Genomic DNA, 27,857 nt, shown 5'->3' on the forward strand with positions numbered 1-27,857 from the left:
TAATATAATATAATATAAAATAATATAATTTAATTTCAAGAAATTTAACTTTAAACACAAAGATGTGAAAAGGGTTCAGATAAGGCTCAAACCTTTCACAAGAGATTCATATTGGTGTATGAATGGATTATGAATGACTCATGTTAGGAGTGTAAAGTTGCCACAACATCTCAAATTAGTGTTAGATACATATGTCTTGGGTATAAGTTTTGGAAACCTATTTAAGTCCACACACAATATCGTATCTGATACGATAAAACAAACGTTTCCAATCCTTTCAAATACTTTCCAGATATGTTGTGGCAACCTAAAATTGTTTGCTGGGTATATATATATATATATATATATATATATATATATATATATATATATATATATATATATATATATATATATATATATATATATATATATATATATATATATAATATATATATATACGATAATCTCTTTCAAGAGAGATTGAGCCTGCTCTTCCCTACATAAGTACGTCAATATACAAGATTATAGAAGATACGTCCACCAAGTATCGCCAAATGTTTTGCCCAGACAGCAAATCGTACCCAGCACACCGTGACACCTGCTACTACCGCCGTAACCAGCAAACTACTCATCCTCTGCCTGCCTGTCGCTGATTGGCTGGTGACTCAACTCCCCTGCCCTCCGCCTCCACCACAAGTCAACGTCTGGGCTGCAGTGCGCCAGTATCGTCAGAATATCTCAGTGCTCCAAGCAGTTGACGTCTCTCGCTGGTAGACTAAGCCTTGGCTTTCGTGTACTAAGGGAGGTGGCAGCTCGAAGCCAGTATTCCAGCACCACTAATATTTTATTTTGCTAGCACTGTAACTTACTTGTCTTAACGGAACTTTTCATTTGCCAGTGATTATTCATATTATTTTGTTTGTTGACTTGTCTTGCATATTTTATGTGATTAAGTTTATTCATGCCTTGTTTTTCTAGAGTAAATAAAATTTCATTGTTTATATACTTGTGTTTTGTGTGTACCATTACCTTACCACAGACAAAAGGACCAACTTTCTCTTTTTTTTTGATTATGTGACGAGGCCCCTGCCCCTAGCTTTTGAAACAGCCGAACACCAACGCTTTACCGTCACATAACGTGGGGGCCCGTCCGGGAGCTTCACTCAGGTACTGGTACCAAGTAATAAATTTATGGTAAGCGTATTTGGCTTTGGTAACGTAACTTTTCACTATTTTTAATATTCAATTTTATTTTCATATGGTGCTGTGTGTATTGTGCATTCCGAGAGTAGCATATGGTGAAGGTGAGACAACTTTGGATTACGTGGTGACTGTAGGCCTCAGTCATTCTCTTAATTGGTCATCTCTCCCTCCGTGTTATTACTCGTGTTTACCATCTTTTGTCCCTAGGATATTTCTCATATTTTCGGCAGATCATCATATTGGTACCCTGGTACTGTGGTCTGTCCCCGGGTCAAGTGCACCTAATCTTCTGCAATCTGACAGTAGGAAGATAAAGAGGGCCATAGTTCCTCTAGCACGAACTTTAGTTGCTGAATTGGGACCTCAGCAGCAGTTCTCGTCACCAGTTGACACCTCGCACCCCTACACGTCGGTCAGAGATGATGATATTTACATTGGTAGGGAATTAGCCTTCTTTTTCAGAGCACAAAGGTTCGCTAATTCTGTAAGTATCATATTAATTTCAGTGGGAAAACTTGCTTATGTCCTATAGAGACTCGGCAAGATATGCCTACATTCTTGGACTACCAATTTTACTTTTGAAGCAATTAACTGTTTCATTTGTTTTAGAAACTCACTTTCGCTTGTTTAGTAGGATTTTCTTGCCCTTATCCTCTTACACGAGTACCAGGTACAAGATTTCCTGCGACCTTGATATAATAATCATTTATCATCTTGTAATTAACATTAATTGTTAAAGATTCCACAGGATAGGTACCAGTTGCCACGTTGTCCTGTTTCTCACATTCACCATATCACAACAGTATATTCGTTGTGCATTTATTTGCTAATTTCATCATGTTTCATCTCCAAGCTTTCCGTGCAGGTCCAGCAGGTGCAATAGGGACTTTAAGTCATGCCAAGAAGACTGAATTACAAACTCTTGCACATGAGTATCAACTAGCAGTTCCCTACCAAGCCAACAAAAATGAAATACATAACCTGTTACTGGATCATCTCTTAGAGGAAGGTAAGATAGACTCTGAAACTCACGAAACTTACTTTATTGCAGATAAAACTGATTTGGCAACGATGAAACTCAAACTAGAGCTGGCCAAGATTGAACGCGAGCAGCAAAGGGAAGCAGCTGCCATGCAAAGAGAAGCCCTCGAGCAGCAAAGGGAAGCAGCTGCCATAAGAAAGGAAGAACAAGAACGAGAAGCCGCCTATCTGTGACGTGGGCTCTCAGAGCAAGGTGGACTTGCCCAGGTTGATGGTGAGGCCGGCTGTCAGGAGCTTGGCGAACAGTCGTTGCAGCTGGAGCAGATGTTCGCTCCAGGTGTTGGATGCTACGACGATATCATCCTGGGCAAGTCCACTTTCGCCAAAGGTAAAGTGCGTTATCTGGGTCATGTAATTGGGAGTGGCAGCCTAGCTCCCTTAGACACACACACTCAAGCCATCCAGCATTATCCACAGCCTACCACCAGGAAGCAGCTCCTGCGCTTCCTTGGTCTTGCCTCCTACTACCGTAGGTTTGTGAGAAATTTTAGTACAGTCGCCACACCATTAATCATTTTAACCAGTCCCAAGCAACGGTATAATTGGACCATGCAGCAAACCGTTGCTTTCGAACAACTCAAATTCCTCCTCTGTTCTAATCCCATTCTCGCCTCGCCAGATATCACCAAGCCTTTCGTCCTTCATGTCGACGCCAGTGGTACCGGCATTGGTGGTGTCCTGATGCAGCAACGAGGCGAGGTGGTTCTACCTGTCAGCTACTACAGCTACAAGTTGAAACCCCACCAGAGGAACTACAGCACTATTGAAAAGGAGCTACTATCCATCGTCCTGAATCTCCAGCACTTTGCTCCATACCTACAAGGTGCCAGGTCTACCACCATCTTCTCAGACCACAATCCTCTCCGCTTCTTACATCAAGCCCAATTCACTAACCAGCGTCTTCTACGATGGGCTTTATATCTACAAGATTTCAACCAGGAGATCCGCTATATCAAGGGTTCTGACAACATTATAGCCGACGCCCTCTCTAGAGTCTATGAAGTAGAAGCAACTCCACCTATTACTCCACCACATGAAGACGTAACTTCTTCCAGAACCGCAGGCTTCGGGGGAGAGTTGTGACGATAATCTCTTTCAAGAGAGATTGAGCCTGCTCTTCCCTACATAAGTACGTCAATATACAAGAGACTATATACAAAATACGTCCACCAAGTATCGCCAAACGTTTTGCCCAGAGAGCAAATCGTATCCAGCACACCGTGACACCTGCTACCACTGCCGTAACCAGCTAACTGCTCATCCTCTGCCTGCCTGTCGCTGATTGGCTGGTGTCTCGTCGCACCTGCCCTCCGCCTCCGCCACAAGTCGACGTCTGGGCTGCAGTACGCCAGTATCGTCAGAATATTTCAGTGCTCCAAGCAGTTGACATCTCTCGCTGGTAGACTAAGCCTTGGCTTTCGTGTACTAAGGGAGGTGGCAGCTCGAAGCCAGTATTCCAGCACCACTAATATTTTATTTTGCTATCACTGTAACTTACTTGTCTTAATGTAACTTTTCATTTGCCAGTGATTATTCATGTTATTTTGTTTGTTGACTTATCCTGCATATTATTATGTGATCACCTTTATTCATGTCTTGTTTTTCTAGAGTAATTAAAATTTCATTGTTTATATACTTGTGTTTTGTGTATCTTCCCATTACCTTACCACAGACGAAAGGATCTCTTTGTTTTTTTTTATTATGTGACGAGACCCTGCCCCTAGCTTTTGAAACAGCCGAACACCAACGCTTTACCGTCACATAACGAATAGGATATTCGGGAGAGTGCTCCGTGGGCCAGGTGTAGTATAGTGGGCCGCAGGCTGGCAGGAATCACTAGTTGTTCGACGTTGGCCCAATCGTCCTCCTCCTTCAGTTTACTGGGTCTATATCTGCGGTTCCAAGGGGTTGTCATAGCCAGGGGGTGGTAATGGGGGACGAGCTCCCATGACCTATAAAATGCTCCTATACGGCATGCGTCTCAAATAGCCTCTGACAACCAAGTCCAACTCCTGGCCTGCACGGGTGGCTTAGTCTAAGTCCGGCGGAACTGTTTTTCCCGACAGGAGAAGGGGCGAGGGCGTACCTCTGGCGCCTTAAAACCAGCTGCTCCGGGTAGATGGGACTCGATAGCCTGGGAAGGCAGCCCATCTAGGGGAAGGAAAACCCTGATTTTAAACCTCCGCTGCCTTGCGACCATACCCCTTTTTTGGGAAAGGCTTCAGGAGTCAACCTCGAAGAAAAATCCGGAGTTGGAGCCCCTAAGGCAGTTCGTTGTTGACGTCGATCTCGTTCTGGCAGCTCCTGCGACGTTGCTGGAACCATGCGTATTGGCATTTGCCTTTCTATTGGATAATTTCAGCAACGTGGAGAGGGGGGACCTGCTGCATGGGTAACAGCTTCTCTTCCATATCTACCTACCCAGGCTTTGCGCCCTGGAGAGGACACTCCAGCTTCGCCTCACAGCGTCGAACCAACACGGGAAGCGCAGTCTACCGGTTTTAAGTCTTCTGCTCGATTGGCGAAGAGTGTGACGCCAGGGGTTGCTTCCGACGGTGGGAGGGGTCATCGCGCCCCACTGGGCAGCTACCGCCCGCCTCAAGCTGGGTAAACCCCAGCCAATAAGGTGTTGCCTCGCCACGGTCCGTTAACCTCACTGGGTGCGTGGGGTTTAGGGTGAAAACCGACAAGCGGCCCGACAACTTTGCACCAAGCAATACCAAACCAAAGAAGAAAATATCAACTGCCCTAAAGCTGGGCACATGGAACGTCAGGACACTGACACCAGGTTTCTCTGACGACCTGCAAGAAATCAATGATGCCCGAAAAACAGCAATCATCGATAGGGAACTGAGCAAGCTGCAGATGGATATTGTTGCTCTCCAAGAGACCAGGCTCCCAGGATCAGGATCTGTGAGAGAGAGGACCTTCTCTTTCTTCTGGCAAGGAAAACCTCCAGATGAGACCAGAGAACATGGTGTGGGATTTGCCGTCAGGAATGCACTGTTGGGACACATTATGCCACCGATGGGGAAAACCGAACGAATTCTGTCTCTGCAACTGCACTCCCAAACAGGACCAGTCAATGTAATTAGTGCATATGCACCAACCCTGACTTCTCCAGCAGAGGCAAAGGAAAAATTCTACGATGAGCTCAACAGAGTCATAGCGAGAATCCCTGTAAAGGAGCCACTGTTCATCCTCGGCGACTTCAACGCCAGAGTGGGTGCCGAGCACAACATTTGGCCCACTTGCCTGGGTCAGTTCGGCATAGGAAGGATGAATGAGAACGGGCAACGTCTGCTAGAACTCTGCTGTCTTCATGGTCTTTGTGTCACCAACACGTTCTTCGGCACAAAGCCTCAACACCGAGTATCTTGGAGACACCCCAGATCCAAGCACTGGCACCAGCTTGACCTGATTCTTACCATGCGTGAAAGTCTACCCAGCGTCAAGATTACGTGTAGCTACCAGAGTGCTGTCTGTGACACCGACCACTCCCTGGTATGTAACAGGGTCAAGATGCAACCAAAGAAGATTCATCACTCGAAAAAGGCGGGCAGACCTTGCATCGACACCACCAAGACCCGCAACCAGGACAAGGTGGAAGATTTTGCACACGTGCTCGAGGAAGCTCTCCCTGGCCCAGCTGGGGTCACTGCCTGTAAAAGATGGGAGCACTTCAGAGACGCTGTGTTCAACGCTGCCATTTCCACCTTTGGCAAGAAGACCAGCAGGTCGGCAGACTGGTTCGAGGCTCACTCAGAAGAGATGACACCTGTAATCGAAGAGAAGAGAAACGCCTTGGCAGCCTACAAAGCCTGCCCAAGTCAGCGCAACTTACAGATGCTTCGGGCCGTCCGCTGCAAAGTGCAGCAGAGCGCCAGGCGATGTGCCAACAACTATTGGCTCCAGCTCTGCTCCCAGATACAAACTGCAGCGGATACAGGCAATGTAAGGGGAATGTATGACGGCATCAAGCAGGCCCTCGGCCCAAACCAGAGGAAGACCGCTCCTCTGAAATCTGCCACTGGCGAGGTGATTCAGGACCAGACACTGCAGCTGAAGCGCTGGGTCGAGCACTACTCTGAGCTATACGCCAGGGACAATGTGGTCACCGAAGATGCCCTGAGCGCCATTGAGTGTCTGCCTGTGTTAATGGAGCTCGACAGCGAACCGACCCTGGAAGAACTCAGCGATGCCCTAGACTACCTTGCTTCTGGTAAAGCTCCTGGCAAAGATGGCATTCCTGCTGAGACCTTGAAGTGCTGCAGAGGTAGCCTGCTCATGGAGCTGCATGAAAATCTCTGCCTCTGCTGGGAAGAAGGAGAGGTGCCACAGGACATGAGGGATGCCAACATCGTCACACTGTATAAGAATAAAGGTGACAGGGGCGACTGCAACAACTACCGTGGAATCTCCCTCCTCAGTATTGTCGGAAAGCTGTTTGCTCGAGTCGCATTGAAGAGGTTCCAAGTACTTGCAGAGAGAGTCTATCCAGAATCCCAATGCGGATTCAGAGCTGGCAGGTCCACCATCGACATGGTCTTTTCCCTCAGACAACTGCAGGAGAAATGCAGGGAACAGAAGCAGCCACTCTTCGTAGCCTTCATAGATCTGACGAAGGCCTTCGACCTCGTCAGCAGGGATGGCCTGTTCAAGATCCTCCCCAAGATCGGATGCCCACCCAGGCTCCTCAGCATCATCAGATCTTTCCATGAGAACATGAGGGGCACCGTGGTCTTTGATGGCCTAACATCAGACGTCTTTGACATCCGAAGTGGAGTAAAGCAGGGCTGCGTACAGGCTCCAACCCTATTCGGGATTTTCTCCAGCAGTTATGCTGTGGCACGCCTTCGGATCTGTCACGGAAGGCATTTACCTCCGGATCAGGTCGGATGGAAAGTTCTTTAACCTCGCCAGGCTGAGAGCCAAGACGAAGGTTCGGCTGAGGTGTCTGCGCGACTTCCTTTTTGCCGACGACGCAGCAGTCACTGCCCACTCAGCTGAAGACCTCCAACGGCTCATAACTCGCTTCAGCGAGGCCTCTCAGGCTTTCGGACTCACCATCAGTCTGAAGAAAACGCAAGTCATGGGACAAGGAGTGGACTCCCCACCTGACATCGGCATCTCTGATTCCAAACTCGAGTACCTGGGCTCCACAATCTCTGACTCCCTCTCTCTTGATACGGAGCTAAACAAACGCATCGGTAAGGCATCTACTACCATGTCCAGACTGACAAAGAGAGTGTGGGCCAACAATAGGCTAACTGAGCATACTAAGATTCAGGTTTACAGATCCTGTGTCCTGAGCACTCTCCTTTATGGCAGTGAGTCTTGGACACTCCGCGCCCTTCAGGAAAGACAGCTGAATGACTACCACATGCGCTGCCTTAGACACATCTTGGACATCACCTGGCAGGACAAGGTGACAAACAACAACGTCTTGGGGAGAGCAAGAATCACCAGCATGTACACAATGCTGAAACAGAGACGAATGCGCTGGCTCGGACACGTGCGAATGGGCGACGGCAGGATCCCCAAGGATCTCCTGTACGGAGAGCTGAGGCAGGGAAAGCGTCCAACAGGCAAGCCCCAGCTACGGTACAAAGACGTATGCAAAAGGGACCTGAAAGCCATGGACGTCGATCTTGCTATATGGGAGACACTGGCTGCAGACCGTTCAGCCTGGAGGCAGTCTGTTCAAAGAGGTCTCTCCAAGTTCGAGGAGTCACTTGCCAAGGAATCGGAGGCAAAGAGACAGAGAAGGAAAGCCGGTAGCCGGGAAGACAGACCAGAATCGGACTTCGTTTGTGCTCGGTGTGGGATGGACTGCCACTCTCCGATTGGCCTCAACAGTCACACCAGATGCTGCACCAGGATTGACAACTAGGGCGCAACTCCATAGTCTCCCGAGACTGAAGGATGCCTACTATCTGCGGTAGAGCAACTCGTTCTCTAGGAAGAACCCAGGAATACTGTCAGATTGAATCTCAGCCTGGAAAAATAATGGTGTCAAGGTAAGATCTTCCCTCTGTAACTTACGGAACTCCAACGGCTCAAATCCGGAGGGATGTTTCAAATTGAAGATCTTGAGGGACACAGCGGCTCTTCAATCGATAATTTTGAAGTCGGCTGTGCCCAACATCGCCTACACCGTAGAAACTGTCTTCATCACTGACCTCACTGCTACCACTCCTTATCCTCTCGCCAGAGTCCACCTGGATTGTCCCTTCGTGAGCGGAGAAGTCCAAGTCGCCATCAGGGAAAAGCCTTTTCCCATGCCTGGAGTGCATCTTCTCCTGGGCAACGACTTGGCAGAAGACCGGCAACCGACCAACCTGATCGTCATGGACAAACCCCAGGTGTGTACCTCTGTGATGGATAATCCCATTTTTGAGTATGTTCCAGCAAAGGTTCAAGAGAGTGATGAAGTTTCTCCTCCGGGTTTAGTGACCACCCGTGCACAAGCTGCACGACCACAGCCAGCTGATTCTACTGCTACCGCTGTCCCTCAAGACCCTCAGAAACTACCCCCGAATCTGACCAAGTTGGAGTTTCGTAAGTTACAGAGGGAAGATCTTACCTTGACACCATTATTTTTCCAGGCTGAGACTCAATCTGACAGTATTCCTGGGTTCTTCCTAGAGAACGAGTTGCTCTACCGCAGATATAGACCCAGTAAACTGAAGGAGGAGGACGATTGGGCTAACGTCGAAGAACTAGTGATTCCTGCCAGCCTGCGGCCCACTATTCTACACCTGGCCCACGGAGCACTCTCCCACTACGGATTTAACAAGACCTACCATGGAATCCGTCAAGACTACTACTGGCCAGGTATGGTAAATAGCGTCAAACAGTACGTCAAACAGTGTCATACATGTCAGATGGCAGGTAAACCGAACATCTCTATTCCCAGAGCGCCACTGATTCCCATACAGGTGCCTGCGGAACCTTTCCACAGACTTATTATAGACTGTGTTGGTCCTTTACCTCGGACCAGTTCAGGTAACGCCTATATCTTAACCATCCTGTGTCCTACCACCAGATTCCCCATAGCAGTTCCAGTAAAGAACATTACGGCTGCTACGGTTGTGAAACACTTATTGAAGATCTTCACCCAGTATGGATTTCCAAGGGAGGTTCAAAGCGACTGTGGCACCAACTTCACCAGTGATCTCTTCAAGAGGACACTGGAGGAGTTCAACATCAAACAGGTATTGTCCAGCCCCTATCATCCTGCTTCACAGGGTTGTCTTGAGCGTAGTCATCAGACTATTAAAGCACTCCTGAAGAAGTTTTGTAATGAAACCTCTAAGGATTGGGATAAGGAAATCGACCTTATAATGTGTATTTATAGAAGTCTTCCCAATGAGTCCTTAGGAGTATCTCCTTATGAGATGCTCTACGGACGTAAGTGCCGTACTCCCCTCAAGGCTTTCAAAGACTCTCTACGTGATGCCACCTTCAGTGAGCATCAGAATGTGCCCCAGTTTCTTCAAAACCTACAACACATTCTAGAGAGAGTCCACAGTTTTGCCCAAGATAATCTATTGAAAGCACAGGAGAGGATGAAGACTCATTACGACCAGACCAGCAAAGTAAGGAAATTTAAGCCGGGAGACTTCGTACTTGCTTATTTCCCTATCCCAGGTTCTCCTTTACAAAACAGGTTTTCAGGACCCTACCGCATCAAGGAGTGCAGAAACAACAATAACTACGTTCTAGAGACTCCAGATAGGCGGCGGAAGACCCAGTTGTGCCACGTCAACCTCCTGAAGCTATATAACGGTACTCCTCCCACTGTCATGACTAATTACTCTTCATTTAAAAAGCCATACATTCACAGTGAGACCTTCCCTGCTTCTCCTCCCGAAAGCACTGACAAGGAGTCAGCGCTTTCTAATTCGGAAATCCTTACTGATCTTCCCAACTATTTTCAGGACAATCATAGTGCACCTCTCGTCAAGATCTTCAAAGAACATCAGGAGTTGTTCCGAGATGACCCCCAAGAGTGTAATGTTACCCAGCACGACATCCAACTGCTCCCTGACACCCGGCCGATTCGTCAACCCTTCTACCGAATCAGCCCTAGCAAGAAGGAAGTCATGCGTGCTGAGGTGCAGTGCCTCTTGGATCATGGACTGGCTACACCTTGTGAGTCCCCCTGGGCCTCACCCTGTATCTTGGTGCCAAAACCCCAAGGTAAGGTGAGACTTTGCACTGACTACCGTAAGTTAAATAATGTGACTGTCAAGGATGCATACCCCTTGCCAAGGATAGATGACATTCTTGACGCCATTGGTAATGCCCAGTACTTGTCCCAAGTGGACTTGCTGAAGGGGTATTACCAAGTGTGTTTAACAGAGCGAGCCAACTAAATATCTGCCTTTATCACTCCCTTTGGACTTTTCAGATATGAACACCCTCCTTTCGGACTATGTAATGCCCCGGCCACCTTTCAGAGAGCTGTCAACCGCGTCATCCAGGGCTTGGATAACACGTACGCCTATTTGGATGATATCGTCGTAGCATCCAACACCTGGAGCGAACATCTGCTCCAGCTGCAACGACTGTTCGCCAAGCTCCTGACAGCCGGCCTCACCATCAACCTGGGCAAGTCCACCTTTGCCAAAGATATCACCAAGCCTTTCGTCCTTCATGTCGACGCCAGTGGCACCGGCATTGGTGGTGTCCTGATGCAGCAACGAGGCGAGGAGGTTCTACCTGTCAGCTACTACAGCTACAAGTTGAAACCCCACCAGAGGAACTACAGCACTATTGAAAAGGAGCTACTATCCATCGTCCTGAATCTCCAGCACTTTGCTCCATACCTACAAGGTGCCAGGTCTACCACCATCTTCTCAGACCACAATCCTCTCCGCTTCTTACATCAAGCCCAATTCACTAACCAGCATCTTCTACGATGGGCTTTATATCTACAAGATTTCAACCTGGAGATCCGCTATATCAAGGGTTCTGACAACATCATAGCCGACGCCCTCTCCAGAGTTTATGAAGTAGAAGAAACTCCACCTATTACTCCACCACATGAAGACGTAACTTCTTCCAGAACCGCAGGCTTCGGGGGAGAGTTGTGACGATAATCTCTTTCAAGAGAGATTGAGCCTCGTCTTCCCTACATAAGTACGTCAATATACAAGATTATAGAAGATACGTCCACCAAGTATCGCCAAACGTTTTGCCCAGACAGCAAATCGTACCCAGCACACCGTGACACCTGCTACCACAGCCGTAACCAGCAAACTGCTCATCCTCTGCCTGCCTGTTACTGATTGGCTGGTGATTCGTCGCCCCTGCCCTCCGCCTCCACCACAAGTCGACGTCTGGGCTGCAGTGCGCCAGTATCGTCAGAATATCTCAGTGCTCCAAGCAGTTGACATCTCTCGCTGGTAGACTAAGCCTTGGCTTTCGTGTACTAAGGGAGGTGGCAGCTCGAAGCCAGTATTCCAGCACCACTAATATTTTATTTTGCTAGCACTGTAACTTACTTGTCTTAACGGAACTTTTCATTTGCCAGTGATTATTCATATTATTTTGTTTGTTGACTTGTCTTGCATATTTTATGTGATTAACTTTATTCATGCCTTGTTTTTCTAGAGTAATTAAAATTTCATTGTTTATGTACTTGTGTTTTGTGTGTCTTCCCATTACCTTACCACAGACGAAAGGACCAACTTTCTCTTTTTTTTTATTATGTGACGAGGCCCTGCCCCTAGCTTTTGAAACAGCCGAACACCAACGCTTTACCGTCACAATATATATATATATATATATATATATATATATATATATATATATATATATATATATATATATATATATATATATATATACAACTTTAGAACACTTTCCCACCAGGAGACTCGAACCCTAGCCAGCACAGAAGCCTTCCAGCAACTGGCATAACAGGTACGCCTTAACCCTCTGCACCACCGCTCAGACCCCTAAAAGAGATGGTAATTTCGGAGTATTTAAATACCCCAAAGATCAACACCTCCCAAGAGCACCAGAGCAAGTGTCTCTGCCTTAAGCAGAGACACTGTGTCTTCCCATATTAACAGGGACTTGATGAAATTAACGTCTAAATGACCCCTCACTTGCTCTGGTGCTCTTGGGAGGTGTTGATCTTTGAGGTATTTAAATACTCCGAAATTACCATCTCTTTTAGGGGTCTGAGCGGTGGTGCAGAGGGTTAAGGCGTACCTGTTATGCCAGTTGCTGGAAGGCTTCTGTGCTGGCTAGGGTTCGAGTCTCCTGGTGGGAAAGTGTTCTAAAGTTGTATACTTAACTCTCGTGTTTAGGAGAGTTGTGCCATATATATATATATATATATATATATATATATATATATATATATATATATATATATATATATATATATATATATATATATATATTGGTGTATACTGGCAGCAGGTTTTCTTTCAAACATGTTTCATTGAATATGACCGCATATTCTGTATTTATTATTTTCTGGTTTAGGGCTTCTATCCCTCTAACTATTTTCTTAGCATCAGGGCTTAATTGGAATAGGAGTTCTCCAAAACTCATTTTCGTACTTTTAAGGTGAAGAAAAGAAGTGATTTACTATAGAGTGTATTACACTTATTTGTATAATTTGCACGACGTTTCGAACCTCCATGGTTCATTCTCAAGTGAACAATCTTACAATACTAGTTGATTTTATACCCGCATTAGGTCAGGTGATAATACAATGAAGGTGAAAAACATGGGGGGATACATAAGGGATAAACATAGGGGCTGCAGAAGGCTTATTGGCCCATACGAGGCATCTCCTATCTAAACACAAAGATTAATCCAGTGTAATTGGCCTGTTATGTTGGACATTGTCTTCTGTGTTGGCATCGATATGTTCTTGTCTTGTCCTTACTCTCATGGTGGGTAGAGTAAATAGTTCCGTGATTTGGGTGTTCATGGTAGGTCGCTCTATTCTTATGTGAATTGCCTCAAGAATTTGTAATCTTCTTGAATCTTGGGTTTTGTCTATTATGCAAGTATTCTTGTTCAACATTTCTCTTGTTAGAGTAATGTCATGGGCTTGTCTCATGTGATTCCTAGGGGCACCAGATTGAAGATGGCATGTCAAACGCCTCGTCAGCTTGGTCGACGTCATACCTATGTACTTACATTGAAGGTTACATCCTTCGTGGGGGCAAGTGTACATGTATACAACGCTTGACTGCTGTAGAGGGTTCTCCGTCGGCTTCGGGCTGTTTTTGATAAGGAGTTCGGAAGTCTTCTTGGTTTTGTAGAATATTATCAGGTTTATGTTTTGGTTAGGAGTAGTGCTTTTTACTCCTTTACGGATTATTTCTTTCATTATTCTTTCCTCTTTTATATGTTCACTGTGCATGGTTGATTTGTAATATAATTTTATTGGGGGTGTTGTGGTTTCTGTTCTAGGTTTTGAATTATACCAACGGTCCAAGTGTCTTCTTATAGCAGCGTTTATTTCCGCGTTGCTATATCCGTTGTTCACCAATACCTGAGTTACTCTTTCAAACTCTCTACTCACGTTGCTCCATTCAGAGCAGTGGGTAAGCGCTCGACGAATATAAGCATTGAGAACACTGGCTTTGTATCTTTGGGGGCACTCACTTCTACCGTTCAGGCATAATCCTATGTTGGTGGGCTTGGTATATACGTTGGTGCTTAAAGAGGTTCCTGTTTTTGTTAATAGTACATCCAAGAATGGCAGACTGTTATTTTCACTATTTTCATGTGTAAATCGAAATAAGAAAAGCCGACAAAACAGCAGCATATGTATTGATTCCTACCCATGAATACATGAACAAAATTAGCGACATCCTAAGTGACGACTCCAAATTTCAACAAATCACGAGGAACCCCGTAGAAGACCTTAAGCGGAAAGTAAACAAAACAATTACAGCAATCAACGCAAAGAAAGGTAGTGTGCATTTCAATAAACTTCAAGGCGACTATGGCTTAGGATATGCCTACGGCAATGTTAAGACGCATAAACCAGGTAACCCACTACGCCCTATAATCAGCCAAATACCAACCCCAACTTATCACCTGGCAAAAAAACTCAATGAACTCCTACCTCCATACACTCCAAGTAAGTTTAGTCTACAATCATCAGCAGATTTCCTAGAATTGATCAAATCTACCCAGCCCGATGGAACGGGCTGGGTAGATTTGAGGAACCTCACACGTGAGGAACACAAATGCGAACAAGCCTGAATGGTCCCCAGGACAATATGCAACTGAAAACTCACACCCCAGAAGTGACTCGAACCCATACTCCCAGGAGCCACGCAACTGGTATGTACAAGACGCCTTAATCCACTTGACCATCACGACCGGACATAATGAGGTGATAGCCGAGGCTATTTGAACCACCCCACCGCCGGCACTCGGATAGTAATCTTGGGCATAGCATTTTACCAAATCACCTCATTCTTTGGGGCACACGTGAGGAACACAAATGCGAACAAGCCTGAATGGTCCCCAGGACAATATGCAACTGAAAACTCACACCCCAGAAGTGACTCGAACCCATACTCCCAGGAGCCACGCAACTGGTATGTACAAGACGCCTTAATCCACTTAACCATCACGACCGGACATAATGAGGTGATAGCCGAGGCTATTTGAACCACCCCACCGCCGGCACTCGGATAGTAATCTTGGGCATAGCATTTTACCAAATCACCTCATTCTTTGGGGCACACGTGAGGAACACAAATGCGAACAAGCCTGAATGGTCCCCAGGACAATATGCAACTGAAAACTCACACCCCAGAAGTGACTCGAACCCATACTCCCAGGAGCCACGCAACTGGTATGTACAAGACGCCTTAATCCACTTGACCATCACGACCGGACATAATGAGGTGATAGCCGAGGCTATTTGAACCACCCCACCGCCGGCACTCGGATAGTAATCTTGGGCATAGCATTTTACCAAATCACCTCATTCTTTGGGGCACACGTGAGGAACACAAATGCGAACAAGCCTGAATGGTCCCCAGGACAATATGCAACTGAAAACTCACACCCCAGAAATGACTCGAACCCATACTCCCAGGAGCCACGCAACTGGTATGTACAAGACGCCTTAATCCACTTGACCATCACGACCGGACATAATGAGGTGATAGCCGAGGCTATTTGAACCACCCCACCGCCGGCACTCGGATAGTAATCTTGGGCATAGCATTTTACCAAATCACCTCATTCTTTGGGGCACACGTGAGGAACACAAATGCGAACAAGCCTGAATGGTCCCCAGGACAATATGCAACTGAAAACTCACACCCCAGAAGTGACTCGAACCCATACTCCCAGGAGCCACGCAACTGGTATGTACAAGACGCCTTAATCCACTTGACCATCACGACCGGACATAATGAGGTGATAGCCGAGGCTATTTGAACCACCCCACCGCCGGCACTCGGATAGTAATCTTGGGCATAGCATTTTACCAAATCACCTCATTCTTTGGGGCACACGTGAGGAACACAAATGCGAACAAGCCTGAATGGTCCCCAGGACAATATGCAACTGAAAACTCACACCCCAGAAGTGACTCGAACCCATACTCCCAGGAGCCACGCAACTGGTATGTACAAGACGCCTTAATCCACTTAACCATCACGACCGGACATAATGAGGTGATAGCCGAGGCTATTTGAACCACCCCACCGCCGGCACTCGGATAGTAATCTTGGGCATAGCATTTTACCAAATCACCTCATTCTTTGGGGCACACGTGAGGAACACAAATGCGAACAAGCCTGAATGGTCCCCAGGACAATATGCAACTGAAAACTCACACCCCAGAAGTGACTCGAACCCATACTCCCAGGAGCCACGCAACTGGTATGTACAAGACGCCTTAATCCACTTGACCATCACGACCGGACATAATGAGGTGATAGCCGAGGCTATTTGAACCACCCCACCGCCGGCACTCGGATAGTAATCTTGGGCATAGCATTTTACCAAATCACCTCATTCTTTGGGGCACACGTGAGGAACACAAATGCGAACAAGCCTGAATGGTCCCCAGGACAATATGCAACTGAAAACTCACACCCCAGAAATGACTCGAACCCATACTCCCAGGAGCCACGCAACTGGTATGTACAAGACGCCTTAATCCACTTGACCATCACGACCGGACATAATGAGGTGATAGCCGAGGCTATTTGAACCACCCCACCGCCGGCACTCGGATAGTAATCTTGGGCATAGCATTTTACCAAATCACCTCATTCTTTGGGGCACACGTGAGGAACACAAATGCGAACAAGCCTGAATGGTCCCCAGGACAATATGCAACTGAAAACTCACACCCCAGAAGTGACTCGAACCCATACTCCCAGGAGCCACGCAACTGGTATGTACAAGACGCCTTAATCCACTTGACCATCACGACCGGACATAATGAGGTGATAGCCGAGGCTATTTGAACCACCCCACCGCCGGCACTCGGATAGTAATCTTGGGCATAGCATTTTACCAAATCACCTCATTCTTTGGGGCACACGTGAGAAACACAAATGCGAACAAGCCTGAATGGTCCCCAGGACAATATGCAACTGAAAACATACACCCCAGAAGTGACTCGAACCCATACTCCCAGGAGCCACGCAACTGGTATGTACAAGACGCCTTAATCCACTTGACCATCACGACCGGACATAATGAGGTGATAGCCGAGGCTATTTGAACCACCCCACCGCCGGCACTCGGATAGTAATCTTGGGCATAGCATTTTACCAAATCACCTCATTCTTTGGGGCACACGTGAGGAACACAAATGCGAACAAGCCTGAATGGTCCCCAGGACAATATGCAACTGAAAACTCACACCCCAGAAGTGACTCGAACCCATACTCCCAGGAGACACGCAACTGGTATGTACAAGACGCCTTAATCCACTTGACCATCACGACCGGACATAATGAGGTGATAGCCGAGGCTATTTGAACCACCCCATCGCCGGCACTCGGATAGTAATATTGGGCATAGCATTTTACCAAATCACCTCATTCTTTGGGGCACACGTGAGGAACACAAATGCGAACAAGCCTGAATGGTCCCCAGGACAATATGCAACTGAAAACTCACACCCCAGAAGTGACTCGAACCCATACTCCCAGGAGCCACGCAACTGGTATGTACAAGACGCCTTAATCCACTTGACCATCACGACCGGACATAATGAGGTGATAGCCGAGGCTATTTGAACCACCCCACCGCCGGCACTCGGATAGTAATCTTGGGCATAGCATTTTACCAAATCACCTCATTCTTTGGGGCACACGTGAGGAACACAAATGCGAACAAGCCTGAATGGTCCCCAGGACAATATGCAACTGAAAACTCACACCCCAGAAGTGACTCGAACCCATACTCCCAGGAGCCACGCAACTGGTATGTACAAGATGCCTTAATCCACTTGACCATCACGACCGGACATAATGAGGTGATAGCCGAGGCTATTTGAACCACCCCACCGCCGGCACTCGGATAGTAATCTTGGGCATAGCATTTTACCAAATCACCTCATTCTTTAGGGCACACGTGAGGAACACAAATGCGAACAAGCCTGAATGGTCCCCAGGACAATATGCAACTGAAAACATACACCCCAGAAGTGACTCGAACCAATACTCCCAGGAGCCACGCAACTGGTATGTACAAGACGCCTTAATCCACTTGACCATCACGACCGGACATAATGAGGTGATAGCCGAGGCTATTTGAACCACCCCACCGCCGGCACTCGGATAGTAATCTTGGGCATAGCATTTTACCAAATCACCTCATTCTTTGGGGCACACGTGAGGAACACAAATGCGAACAAGCCTGAATGGTCCCCAGGACAATATGCAACTGAAAACTCACACCCCAGAAGTGACTCGAACCCATACTCCCAGGAGACACGCAACTGGTATGTACAAGACGCCTTAATCCACTTGACCATCACGACCGGACATAATGAGGTGATAGCCGAGGCTATTTGAACCACCCCATCGCCGGCACTCGGATAGTAATATTGGGCATAGCATTTTACCAAATCACCTCATTCTTTGGGGCACACGTGAGGAACACAAATGCGAACAAGCCTGAATGGTCCCCAGGACAATATGCAACTGAAAACTCACACCCCAGAAGTGACTCGAACCCATACTCCCAGGAGCCACGCAACTGGTATGTACAAGACGCCTTAATCCACTTGACCATCACGACCGGACATAATGAGGTGATAGCCGAGGCTATTTGAACCACCCCACCGCCGGCACTCGGATAGTAATCTTGGGCATAGCATTTTACCAAATCACCTCATTCTTTGGGGCACACGTGAGGAACACAAATGCGAACAAGCCTGAATGGTCCCCAGGACAATATGCAACTGAAAACTCACACCCCAGAAGTGACTCGAACCCATACTCCCAGGAGCCACGCAACTGGTATGTACAAGATGCCTTAATCCACTTGACCATCACGACCGGACATAATGAGGTGATAGCCGAGGCTATTTGAACCACCCCACCGCCGGCACTCGGATAGTAATCTTGGGCATAGCATTTTACCAAATCACCTCATTCTTTAGGGCACACGTGAGGAACACAAATGCGAACAAGCCTGAATGGTCCCCAGGACAATATGCAACTGAAAACTCACACCCCAGAAGTGACTCGAACCCATACTCCCAGGAGACACGCAACTGGTATGTACAAGACGCCTTAATCCACTTGACCATCACGACCGGACATAATGAGGTGATAGCTGAGGCTATTTGAACCACCCCACCGCCGGCACTCGGATAGTAATATTGGGCATAGCATTTTACCAAATCACCTCATTCTTTGGGGCACACGTGAGGAACACAAATGCGAACAAGCCTGAATGGTCCCCAGGACAATATGCAACTGAAAACTCACACCCCAGAAATGACTCGAACCCATACTCCCAGGAGCCACGCAACTGGTATGTACAAGACGCCTTAATCCACTTGACCATCACGACCGGACATAATGAGGTGATAGCCGAGGCTATTTGAACCACCCCACCGCCGGCACTCGGATAGTAATCTTGGGCATAGCATTTTACCAAATCACCTCATTCTTTGGGGCACACGTGAGGAACACAAATGCGAACAAGCCTGAATGGTCCCCAGGACAATATGCAACTGAAAACTCACACCCCAGAAGTGACTCGAACCCATACTCCCAGGAGCCACGCAACTGGTATGTACAAGACGCCTTAATCCACTTGACCATCACGACCGGACATAATGAGGTGATAGCCGAGGCTATTTGAACCACCCCACCGCCGGCACTCGGATAGTAATCTTGGGCATAGCATTTTACCAAATCACCTCATTCTTTGGGGCACACGTGAGAAACACAAATGCGAACAAGCCTGAATGGTCCCCAGGACAATATGCAACTGAAAACATACACCCCAGAAGTGACTCGAACCCATACTCCCAGGAGCCACGCAACTGGTATGTACAAGACGCCTTAATCCACTTGACCATCACGCCCGGACATAATGAGGTGATAGCCGAGGCTATTTGAACCACCCCACCGCCGGCACTCGGATAGTAATCTTGGGCATAGCATTTTACCAAATCACCTCATTCTTTGGGGCACACGTGAGGAACACAAATGCGAACAAGCCTGAATGGTCCCCAGGACAATATGCAACTGAAAACTCACACCCCAGAAGTGACTCGAACCCATACTCCCAGGAGACACGCAACTGGTATGTACAAGACGCCTTAATCCACTTGACCATCACGACCGGACATAATGAGGTGATAGCCGAGGCTATTTGAACCACCCCATCGCCGGCACTCGGATAGTAATATTGGGCATAGCATTTTACCAAATCACCTCATTCTTTGGGGCACACGTGAGGAACACAAATGCGAACAAGCCTGAATGGTCCCCAGGACAATATGCAACTGAAAACTCACACCCCAGAAGTGACTCGAACCCATACTCCCAGGAGCCACGCAACTGGTATGTACAAGACGCCTTAATCCACTTGACCATCACGACCGGACATAATGAGATGATAGCCGAGGCTATTTGAACCACCCCACCGCCGGCACTCGGATAGTAATCTTGGGCATAGCATTTTACCAAATCACCTCATTCTTTGGGGCACACGTGAGGAACACAAATGCGAACAAGCCTGAATGGTCCCCAGGACAATATGCAACTGAAAACTCACACCCCAGAAGTGACTCGAACCCATACTCCCAGGAGACACGCAACTGGTATGTACAAGACGCCTTAATCCACTTGACCATCACGACCGGACATAATGAGGTGATAGCTGAGGCTATTTGAACCACCCCACCGCCGGCACTCGGATAGTAATATTGGGCATAGCATTTTACCAAATCACCTCATTCTTTGGGGCACACGTGAGGAACACAAATGCGAACAAGCCTGAATGGTCCCCAGGACAATATGCAACTGAAAACTCACACCCCAGAAGTGACTCGAACCCATACTCCCAGGAGCCACGCAACTGGTATGTACAAGACGCCTTAATCCACTTGACCATCACGACCGGACATAATGAGGTGATAGCCGAGGCTATTTGAACCACCCCACCGCCGGCACTCGGATAGTAATCTTGGGCATAGCATTTTACCAAATCACCTCATTCTTTGGGGCACACGTGAGGAACACAAATGCGAACAAGCCTGAATGGTCCCCAGGACAATATGCAACTGAAAACTCACACCCCAGAAGTGACTCGAACCCATACTCCCAGGAGCCACGCAACTGGTATGTACAAGACGCCTTAATCCACTTGACCATCACGACCGGACATAATGAGGTGATAGCCGAGGCTATTTGAACCACCCCACCGCCGGCACTCGGATAGTAATCTTGGGCATAGCATTTTACCAAATCACCTCATTCTTTGGGGCACACGTGAGGAACACAAATGCGAACAAGCCTGAATGGTCCCCAGGACAATATGCAACTGAAAACTCACACCCCAGAAGTGACTCGAACCCATACTCCCAGGAGCCACGCAACTGGTATGTACAAGGCGCCTTAATCCACTTGACCATCACGACCGGACATAATGAGGTGATAGCCGAGGCTATTTGAACCACCCCACCGCCGGCACTCGGATAGTAATCATGGGCATAGCATTTTACCAAATCACCTCATTCTTTGGGGCACACGTGAGGAACACAAATGCGAACAAGCCTGAATGGTCCCCAGGACAATATGCAACTGAAAACTCACACCCCAGAAGTGACTCGAACCCATACTCCCAGGAGCCACGCAACTGGTATGTACAAGACGCCTTAATCCACTTGACCATCACGACCGGACATAATGAGGTGATAGCCGAGGCTATTTGAACCACCCCACCGCCGGCACTCGGATAGTAATCTTGGGCATAGCATTTTACCAAATCACCTCATTCTTTGGGGCACACGTGAGGAACACAAATGCGAACAAGCCTGAATGGTCCCCAGGACAATATGCAACTGAAAACTCACACCCCAGAAGTGACTCGAACCCATACTCCCAGGAGCCACGCAACTGGTATGTACAAGGCGCCTTAATCCACTTGACCATCACGACCGGACATAATGAGGTGATAGCCGAGGCTATTTGAACCACCCCACCGCCGGCACTCGGATAGTTATCATGGGCATAGCATTTTACCAAATCACCTCATTCTTTGGGGCACACGTGAGGAACACAAATGCGAACAAGCCTGAATGGTCCCCAGGACAATATGCAACTGAAAACTCACACCCCAGAAGTGACTCGAACCCATACTCCCAGGAGCCACGCAACTGGTATGTACAAGACGCCTTAATCCACTTGACCATCACGACCGGACATAATGAGGTGATAGCCGAGGCTATTTGAACCACCCCACCGCCAGCACTCGGATAGTAATCTTGGGCATAGCATTTTACCAAATCACCTCATTCTTTGGGGCACACGTGAGGAACACAAATGCGAACAAGCCTGAATGGTCCCCAGGACAATATGCAACTGAAAACTCACACCCCAGAAGTGACTCTAACCCATACTCCCAGGAGCCACGCAACTGGTATGTACAAGACGCCTTAATCCACTTGACCATCACGACCGGACATAATGAGGTGATAGCCGAGGCTATTTGAACCACCCCACCGCCGGCACTCGGATAGTAATCTTGGGCATAGCATTTTACCAAATCACCTCATTCTTTGGGGCACACGTGAGGAACACAAATGCGAACAAGCCTGAATGGTCCCCAGGACAATATGCAACTGAAAACTCACACCCCAGAAGTGACTCGAACCCATACTCCCAGGAGCCACGCAACTGGTATGGACAAGACGCCTTAATCCACTTGACCATCACGACCGGACATAATGAGGTGATAGCCGAGGCTATTTGAACCACCCCACCGCCGGCACTCGGATAGTAATCTTGGGCATAGCATTTTACCAAATCACCTCATTCTTTGGGGCACACGTGAGGAACACAAATGCGAACAAGCCTGAATGGTCCCCAGGACAATATGCAACTGAAAACTCACACCCCAGAAGTGACTCGAACCCATACTCCCAGGAGCCACGCAACTGGTATGTACAAGACGCCTTAATCCACTTGACCATCACGACCGGACATAATGAGGTGATAGCCGAGGCTATTTGAACCACCCCACCGCCGGCACTCGGATAGTAATCTTGGGCATAGCATTTTACCAAATCACCTCATTCTTTGGGGCACACGTGAGGAACACAAATGCGAACAAGCCTGAATGGTCCCCAGGACAATATGCAACTGAAAACTCACACCCCAGGAGTGACTCGAACCCATACTCCCAGGGGACTCGCAACTGGTATGTACAAGACGCCTTTATCCACTTGACCATCACGACCGGACATAATGAGGTGATAGCCGAGGCTATTTGAACCACCCCACCGCCGGCACTCGGATAGTAATCTTGGGCATAGCATTTTACCAAATCACCTCATTCTTTGGGGGCACACGTGAGGAACACAAATGCGAACAAGCCTGAATGGTCCCCAGGACAATATGGAACTGAAAACTCACACCCCAGAAGTGACTAGAACCCATACTCCCAGGAGACACGCAACTGGTATGTACAAGACGCCTTAATCCACTTGACCATCACGACCGGACATAATGAGGTGATAGCCGAGGCTATTTGAACCACCCCACCGCCGGCACTCGGATAGTAATATTGGGCATAGCATTTTACCAAATCACCTCATTCTTTGGGGCACACGTGAGGAACACAAATGCGAACAAGCCTGAATGGTCCCCAGGACAATATGCAACTGAAAACTCACACCCCAGAAGTGACTCGAACCCATACTCCCAGGAGCCACGCAACTGGTATGTACAAGACGCCTTAATCCACTTGACCATCACGACCGGACATAATGAGGTGATAGCCGAGGCTATTTGAACCACCCCACCGCCGGCACTCGGATAGTAATCTTGGGCATAGCATTTTACCAAATCACCTCATTCTTTGGGGCACACGTGAGGAACACAAATGCGAACAAGCCTGAATGGTCCCCAGGACAATATGCAACTGAAAACTCACACCCCAGAAGTGACTCGAACCCATACTCCCAGGAGCCACGCAACTGGTATGTACAAGACGCCTTAATCCACTTGACCATCACGACCGGACATAATGAGGTGATAGCCGAGGCTATTTGAACCACCCCACCGCCGGCACTCGGATAGTAATCTTGGGCATAGCATTTTACCAAATCACCTCATTCTTTGGGGCACACGTGAGGAACACAAATGCGAACAAGCCTGAATGGTCCCCAGGACAATGTACTACTCGTATACTCGCCAGCCTACTCCTGAGAAACTCTCCAGACACAAAGCAGAACGCTTGAAAAGAGACCAACGTCGTCTATGCCTTCAAATGCCCACTTGGGGACTGTAAGCCTCAAAAAACTCAGTATATAGGCAAGACAACAACATCTCTTTCCAGGCGATTAACGATGCATAAGCAACAGGGCTCCATTAAGGAACATATAATCTTTTCCCATATAATCTTCTACCTTCTATAGTTTCTCTGGTGATGTCAAACAATCACCAGAGAAATCTTAGCAAACAACACAGAAATCATCGATAGATTCAGCGACAGCAGGTGGCTTGACATCTGCGTGGCACTACACATCAAGAAGTCAACAACAGCAATCAACAGCCAATTAATGCACAACTATATTCTACCCACTTCAAGACTCCTCTCCAATATAGAAGCATCAAGAAATATGGGCCAATAGGCCCTCTGCAATTACTTCCATTCTTACCTTCAATACCCATTGTTTCGTGTTCTATCCTGTGTTGAAAGTTTTGTTCACCTCATCCAAAACTGTTGTAACATATCACCTCACCCAAAATGTGGGTATAAAATGAAAAATGAAAGCTGTTTAAATCATAGCATAAGTAAGAACTCTGTTTAGTGTTTGCGGGTAATAGTTGTGTGTGTGTGTAAACTAAAAGTCTTTGAAAATGTAATAAGTTATTACGAAACGCGTTCAAGTGTCGCGTCAGACTAGAAATAAAAATGAATTTTGGAGAATTGATTTTTCAATTACCATTAACAGTGAAAAGGAACATAAGAAAGATCGAGAAAATTTGTGTTAGAATTATTAATCTTACTTTTTCGGTCATATTTAATAATATATGTCTACAGGAAAGACTGCTACCAAAATATACTAATATACATATATATATATATATATATATATATATATATATATATATATATATATTTATATATATATATATATATATATATATATATATATATATATTTATATATATATATATATATATATATATATATATATATATATATATATATATATATATATATATATATATTTATATATATATATATATATATATATATATATATATATATATATATATATATATATATATATATATATATATATATATATATATAAGTTTTAGGGCTGATAATGCCATAATTGTTTTGACAAGATTTCCTCCTCCTCACTTGGGGAGGTTGGTAGCATAAGTGGCAAGCCAGGAGTTGGGCTACCACTTGGTATAAGCAACGGATAGTGAGTCCAGAGGGTATTGGTTTGTAACCAGGTTATAATATCATAAGGTGTGAAGTTTATACTTACATATTGAATGTGCATGTTTTGTATATGTTCTGTATTGTCATTAAATTTTTGTAATGAACAGGTGTTTGCCCTTGTCCTAGTGAGGCTTCCCAGGAAATAAAAGAGAGAGGGAGAGGGAGAGGGAGAGAGAGAGAGAGAGAAAGCATCACAGCTGTTGACAGGGTAGTACAGAATAATAATTCAGAAAAGGGATTGAGGAGATCAAACCAACCAAGGAGAGAGTGGAGAGTCACTACAGCTCAAGTGGGTGTGTGCACATGACAACGAGGCTAGTGTTGGAGCCGCATGTCTTAAATATGTGACGCTGAGCCCCTCTCCAAAAGCAAGAAACGTACAGGGTGATCTCCTGATTAAAGTGTAAGTACTCTTCAGAGGGTTAAGTTTGGTGGGTTGTCCGGAAGAGACAATCTATCGACTCACAACTTATTAATATTATTACGACAACCATGACGCAAAACCGGATTGGGGGGCCTGTGTCTGGGAGAGTGAACTGATACCCACGCCCTATCCGAGAGTGGATTGGTACACCCCTCGTGAAATAAGTAGACTGTGTGACCATAGGTACGTACTCTCTCTCTCTCGAGAAGACCCACAGGACAAAAAGGATAAGGTGCAAGCGTTTGTTGCCCGAAACGCATTGCGTAATAGTGGCTTTAGGCATTGTATGTACTAGCTCTATCTATATATCAATCCATTAATGTAACATCACATGTATGTATGTACCTTACCTGAATAAACATATTTATTTATTTATTTATTTATTTGTGGAGTCTGACAAGCCTGAAGACTTGAAAGGTTGCACCAGGGAACAGTTAAAACAAATAGCGGAAAAATGTGGCATCAGGGTGAAGGCATTTAAAGTAGCTGGGATGAAGGATGAGATCCTGAGGCAGTTGAGAGCCAAAAGTGAAGCGGCAGAACATGGAGCCCCAGAAAGGAGCTGAAAGTGGAAAGGAGGATGATGGGTAGGATTAAGTGCGATCCCAGGGATCGAGTAGGAGCAGTAAGAGTAGCCGCAGTAGCAGGAACAGAGTTTGGAAAGGTTCCTGTTAGAGCTACAGATGCAACAACTACGTGAGGAGAGACAGTTCCAACTGGAGAAGTTAAGGCTAGAACTTCAGATGAAAATTGAAGCAGAGAAAGAAAAAGGGAAAACCAGGGTAAGAGAACTGGAGTTAGAACAGGAGAAAGAAAAAGCCCAGGTCGAAAGGGAAAAAGAGAGGACCAAACAAATGCAGATAGAAACAGATAGAACCTTGGCCGAACAAAGGATTGAGCATGGGTTGCCAGAGAGCACCACCCTTGTAGCACACTCGCCAGATATTAGGGTTAGGGAAAAGGACATTCCCCTATTTGTGCCCGAAGATGCAGAGAGCTTCTCCGAGCACTTCGAAAAAGTAGCCAGCATCAGAGAGTGGCCACATGAGGAATGGGCCCAGCTGGTGCAGTTAAGATTAACCGGTGCAGCCAGAAAGGCATACACCCAATTGACACTAGAAGAATGCCAGGATTATGCCACCGAAAAGAGCCACATTCTGCGCTCATTTCAGCTAACTCCAGAAGATTATAGGAAGCACTTTAGAGAGATGGTGAAGGTTGGAGCATGTACTTTTGCTGAGACAGTAAGGGATCTGGAAAGACGATTCCAGAAGTGGATTGAGGCTGCCAGAGTTGGATCCTATGCTGATCTGAAACAGCTGGTGATAATGGAAATGTTCTTGAAGATGATGCACCCCGAGACAAAGTTCAAGATCCAAAAGGCAGGAGTAAAGGAAAGATGCCGCAGATAGGGTGAATATGATTACTGAAGCATACAAGAGCTTAAGGGAGAACAGAGTGAGAAGCGAGGCGAAACGCAGCAATGGCAGACCCAGTGGAGTCTGGGGAGGAAGAAGTTTTGGGGGACAGACAAGCAGACCAGTTAGTTTTAAGCCCCAGGAAGGAAAGTTGCCGAGTCCACCTCCTGGAGGTAAGCAGAAAAATAAAGATGTGCAGAAAAGACAAGAGTCCAATGAAGCCCCACAGAGTACGAGTAGTGCATCTGGCCCAAAGAAATCCAATACGAGTAGGAATTAGAGTCAGAGCCACTCGGGGTTATAGGAGTGATTTCTCCCATATGAGTTGTTACAAATGCAACAGATTGGAGCACATGCTGAGAGATTCTCGGTAGGCCAAGAGAGTTGTGACCCTGACCATGTGTGATCCCCGGAAGAAGTGCATCGGAGTACTTCACGACAAACCACAGAAAGCAAACTTAAAGAACGAGCGTTATAGGCCGTTCGTTAGTAAAGGTTAGGTCAGTATAGAGGGCCGACCTGATGTTGAGGTTAGTATCCTCAGAGATACTGGGGCTAATCAGAGTTTGATTCTGAGATGCCTGATTGGAAATGATTGACTGTTAGCTGGCAGT

The sequence above is a fragment of the Procambarus clarkii genome, chromosome 63, assembly GCF_040958095.1.
Source record: "Procambarus clarkii isolate CNS0578487 chromosome 63, FALCON_Pclarkii_2.0, whole genome shotgun sequence".
Classification (NCBI taxonomy): domain Eukaryota; kingdom Metazoa; phylum Arthropoda; class Malacostraca; order Decapoda; family Cambaridae; genus Procambarus; species Procambarus clarkii.